This window comes from Hyla sarda, chromosome 5 (genome assembly GCF_029499605.1).
Source record: "Hyla sarda isolate aHylSar1 chromosome 5, aHylSar1.hap1, whole genome shotgun sequence".
NCBI lineage: Eukaryota > Metazoa > Chordata > Amphibia > Anura > Hylidae > Hyla > Hyla sarda.
The window spans coordinates 124304478-124310070 of record NC_079193.1 but is presented as its reverse complement, the minus strand read 5'-3'; the positions used below and the strand labels follow the sequence as shown (position 1 = coordinate 124310070).

The following is a 5593-nucleotide window of genomic DNA, read 5'->3' as shown; positions in this document are numbered from 1 at the left end:
ACTAGCAGTTGCAGTGTAACTCTGTGGTATGACACACACATACACACACACACACACACACACACCACACACCACACACCACACACCACACACCACACACCACACACCACACACCACACACCACACACCACACACCACACACCACACACCACACACCACACACCACACACCACACACCACACACCACACACCCCCTACCTGTCCTCTCTATCTGAGTGCATAGATGAAATGAAGAGAGGCAAGATGGCCGCCGATTATATAGGGGCTGTGACATCACAGGGGTCAGTGAACACTGATAGGCTGCATCTCACATGTGATTCAGAGTCAGCCCGCCTACCTTCATTCCTGCCGCTGTTTCCCGCCCTCCCATAATCCCCTGCCCCATGTACTCACATGTGGATCCGCCATCTTAGCTCTCCAATAGCCTGGAACGCTGTAAAATGGAGTTTAATGAAGCGATTCGTGCGATAGAATCGCGGCGATATTCGTATTCGTTACAAATCGAATTTTTCATGAAATTCGTAACGAATTCGGATTCGTCAAGTTCGATTCACTCATCTCTAATCTTATCCTCTATCCTTTGAATAGGGGATAAAATGTCTAGGGGTGGAGTACCTTTAAAAAGTAAGTGCCAAATAACTCACATTTTAACAAGTTGACACACTTAAAACACAAAAAAAAACGATAATTTGAAAGAAGGTGGGAACATAATCATATATTTGGAAAAAATATAGATAATATGTAAACAAGGTGTACATAATAATTAAAGAGTTCTTATAGCCAAAGCCATCTTAGCCACTCTCAAACTAATAGGGGAAAAAAATGACAAATTTTGGGGGACCAACCGCAATCTACCTGCAACAGACTGCATTATATGTGGAGCTGTGTCTCTAGTTGTTGAAACCTATTAGCTTTACAGATGGAAAAGTTACGTTGCGCCACGCCACCTCCTTTACTGTATATGGGAGGGGGCGTTGCTGCATATTCGCACCCTAGCATAAATATGAAAGGAGGTGGCGTAGCATGACATCACTTGCCCGTCTGGGAAGGCCAAACCTATTGCAAAATGCAGAATAACACAACGCATAGCATGCGGTATGCAGCAGCAAGATTACGGCCGTTCTCCCCTATATTTTGGATAAGGGCTAAGATGTTTTGTACCAGACTACTCTGTAAAGTCATAATGTTTTTTTTTTTCCTGTTACAATTCCAAAAAAATAAAGTAAAAAAGAACCTAATATTACAAAATGTATGGATAGTCGGATACAGCATTATGGACTGAGACAACAAACACAATATTAGACCAAAATACATTTTTGAAGGTTCACATTCACAAATTATTAGCAAAACTACATTCATGATTGTGGTAATGTTGGTAATACAAAGTTGGTACATACAAAAATTACTCAATTTAAATTTTTATTCCATTTCTCTTTATTCTTCATCATGTCATCCTGCATTGTTTATGGTTGTACTTCTTCATGGCGACGGAGAACTCGAAACCTATCCTTACATTCTTTTCCTAAAGATAAAACAAGGATTAAATTGTGGTTAGAAAAAACTGGTCAATATACAACTAATTTGCATGAGATGGTAGAGAAAGTATGGATAGGCACAATAAAGGACACATATCGGATGCGCTCTTTACATTTCACCAAAGAATCCTTTTGTTATGAGGACCATCGACGATCATTACAGAAGGATGCCATCCCTTCCATTTTTGGACAGAATAGCAATTTGAATAGCACATTATCAAAGCCTACAAGCAGGGGCGTAGCTAGAAACCACAGGGCCCTGATGCAAAAAGTTGCCCTAGGCCCCCCAACTAACCTTAAAGCTCCTGCACTCACTTCATAGCAGAGCCCCAAATGTACGGCACTGTGCGCAAAGTTACATGCTGCAGTGCCGTATATTTGCAGCATGCCATGTCCTTAAGAGAAAAACCGCCCGTACCGGCTGCTGCGGGCTGGCCAGGAGAGTGATTTGGACAATGCAGCTTGTCGGTTGTCTTCTCAAGTGCAGGGCAGCTGCGCTTCACACAACACACTACCATTAATATGGCAAGCAGGGCAGGACTGGGACCAAAAATAGGCCCGGGTATATTAGACTATAAAGCCCATGTCTTTTGGGTGGGGGTCCCAGCAGTCGGAGACCCAAACAAAATAAAATGGGCTGCACAGTCTGAAAATCACCTTGGTTCAAGTGGCTCTCCAGCGGTTGCAGAAGCTACAACTCCCATCACGCCTAGAGAGCTGCAGACATTATGGGAGTTGTCATTTTGTAACAGCAGGAGAGCCGCAGATTGGGGTACAGATTCACCAATAACCCCTGCTAATCTTATAAGTGACTACAGCAATTATGGGAAACAGACAGACTAAACAGTGATTTGACCCACAAGAGATGTCTTCTATGTTGTCTTTCCTATTCTTTTCTTCTTCATCTGTCCCAGAAGCCAGGTCATCTTCCAGCTACATCTTCCTCTGCCGAGTCTGATGTCTGGAAATTATTGGGTCCTCACTTTGTCAGCAAATCCACATCCCCTGTATGACAACTATAATTAGAACCCTGTCAAACACTGCACACCCTAAATATAACTCTGCCACACAAAGTGCCCCCTAAATATACCTCGCCAGACATCATGACCCTGAAAATGACCCTCCAAGTCCCTCCTTTAGACCCCTAAGGGCTCGTCCACAATGCAGACATTTAGTCAGCAGAATGTCCACTTGCAGCAGGCGCCACTGAATGTCCGCTGCAGTGATTCCACAGTATGCAGAGAGCAGCAGAATCCCACTGAAAACAATAGGACTCTAGTGCAAGCGGATTTCCGTAGCTGAATTCTTTCAGCAGAATGTCCGCAGTGTGGACAAGAACTTATTCCTCCCAGATACCCCCTTAGTCCTCCTCCAGACCCTTTCTTTTTCAGACCCCTAAGTCCCCCAGACCTTCATACCTTCTTCTCTAGACCTCTTGGCCCCCTCCCCCTTCCCCCAGGTTCCCAAGTCTCCCCAAGACTACTTTGTTGCTTTCTCCTTCACACTTTCCTGCCCCTCCCCCCGTAATTCATAAAACTCCTCTGCCACCACCAGTGATCCTTTATACTCCTCTGCCACCGCCAGTGATCCTTTATGCTCCTCTGCCATCCTCCATGCTCCTTTTCCAACCCCCCATCCTCCTCCATGCTCCTTTTCAAACCCCCCCACCCTCCTCCTTTTCAACCCCCCCACCCTCCTCCTTTTCAACCCCCCATCCTCCTCCATGCTCCTTTTCAAACCCACCCCTCCCCGTCCTCCTCCATGCTCCTTTTCAAACCCCCCCTCCGTCCTCCTTTTCTAAACCCTCCCCCTCCGTCCTCCTCCATGCTCCTTTTCTAATCCCCCCTCCATCCTCCTCCATGCTCCTTTTCTAAACCCCCCTCCGTTGTCCTCCATGCTCCTTTTTTAAACCCCCCTCCGTCCTCCTTTTCTAAACCCTCCCCCCTCCATCCTCCTTTTCTAAACCCCCCCCCTCCGTTCTCCTCCATTCTCCTTTTCTAAACCCGCCCCCTCCGTCCTCCTTTTCTAAACCCCCCCTCCTTTCTCCTCCATTCTCCTTTTCTAAACCCCCCCCTCCGTCATCCTACATGCTCCTTTTCCAACACCCCCCTCTCCTCTCCATGCTCCTTTTTCAGGGGGATATTGCAAAAGAAGGTCAGAGGGGGGCTTATTCATGCTCTTTTTTTCCCTTCCCCCCTCTGTTCTGCTCCATGTTCCTTTTTCAACCCCCCCCCCCCCGCCCCATCTGTCCTCCATGTGTCTTTTCCAACCCCCTCCCCCACTCTGTCATACTCCATGCCAGTGTTTCCCAAACAGGATGCCTCCAGCTGTGGCCAAACTACAACTCCCAGCCTTTGGCTGTCCGGGCATGCTGGGAGTTGTAGTTTGGCCACAGCTGAAGGCACCCTGTTTGGGAAACACTGCTCCATGCTCTTCTAGCCAGCAAACCCTCCCCCGCCACTCTCACCTCTGAGCTTCCATCATTCTTTTACAGCCTCGTCCACCTCCTCACATTGCGTGGAGGATGCAGCATCTCTAGGCGGCGGGATTCCTCCTTCTCCTGGGCAGCTGGGGCAGGGACCGTGACGTCAGGTACGTGTTTCCAACGTCTGCTGCCCTTAAAGCGACAGTGTTCCTTCCCCCAGCTGACTTTACTTGGGGCCGGGGACCTTGCCCTGCCCTTATCTGGTCTCCTTTACGTTCCTGTTCAGCAACAGCGCTAACTGTTAAGTAATCATAGCGATTGCCGGCCATAAAGTAAAAAGGTGATACGGTAAATGATCGGTATGCAAGCCAACGTAAATGTCTGAAAAGAAAGAGTAAATTTTACAATCAATGGAAAGGGTTTCAGATAATGTAATAATTATTTGCACTATATCTTTTGTGGGTCTGAAAATGTAAAAAATAAATACAGTGATCCCTCAACCTACAATGGCCTCAAAATACAATAGTTTCAACATACAATGGTCATTTCTGGACCATTGTAAGTTGAAACCAAACTCAACATACAATGCTACAGACAATCCAGATCTGTGCAATGTGTCAATGGCTGGAAGAACCGACCAATCAGAATGGGCAATTTACTGGTAAAACACCTGTATTACTGAAGTGTATGCACTGACTGGTGTCTGGTAGCGCCCCTACAGTACAAGAGTACATTGTTGGCATATTGGCAAGGTACTTGCAGCTACATGTTCTGTACACTTTACCTGTACCAGGGTTACCTGCTCCTTTGGACACCAGGTAAGGGTGACTCCATTTTACTTTTTTAGGACACTGTGTACTGTACATGACCCTGAAGAAGCTCCTGTCCTCTACATAGACCAGTGTTTCCCAAGCAGGGTGCCCCCAGCTAATGCAAAACTACAACTCCCAGCATGCCCAGACAGCCTTTTGCTGTAGTTGTAGTTTTGCAACAGCTGGCAGCTCCCTGCTTGGGAAACACTGACATAGAGAGTGATTCACAGCTCCCAGCAGCTCTTTCTTACTTTTATATGTAAGGATTTGCTTTATCTGCATTAGTTGTCTACTTATTTTTCTTTAATTCTCACTTTTTCCTATTTTTTGGATGATATTTTGGTGGCTTCAGAACCAATTACCAGGTTTCTATAGAGTTCTGGTCTCAACATACAATGGTTTCAACATACAATGGTTGTCCAGGAACCAATTAATATTGTAACTTGAGGGACCACTGTATCAAAAAGAAAAAAATTCTGTTACAATAATTTTATATTTTAAAAGCCCAAAAGTAACATGGAAATAACGCTACCAAGAATGAATGAACTTTTAGGGCGATGGGCAATAACTTAGAATAATAGTCCCTTCCAAGTTAGCAGCTAGTCCCCCCCTCATGGCCCCGTAGCTGCAGATCAATGATTTAAAATGGGCCCTTTCAATCAATGAAATGCAGCGCCTTTGCCAGAGCTAGAGACCTCCACTGCCACTTGCTTCTTGCCCCCTGTCTGTCCGGGGGTCCTCTGAATAACAACCTCCGCCACTGCCACCCCTTGCCTATAGACCGTGTTCCCCCTCCCTGGCTAGAGCCCACCACCTCCCGC

The 5593-nt window shown here is 46.2% G+C and overlaps 1 long non-coding RNA gene across 1 annotated transcript; it reads right to left on the bottom strand.

Annotated features, from left to right (window-relative positions):
- Positions 1-706: 706 nt before the first annotated feature.
- On the bottom strand, positions 707-4157 carry LOC130272582 (uncharacterized). The gene is made up of 3 exons (XR_008843627.1): positions 4003-4157; positions 2396-2540; positions 707-1522 (listed from the first exon to the last, which is right to left on the bottom strand). It is a non-coding gene; the product is annotated as an uncharacterized LOC130272582 (long non-coding RNA).
- Positions 4158-5593: the final 1436 nt, after the last annotated feature.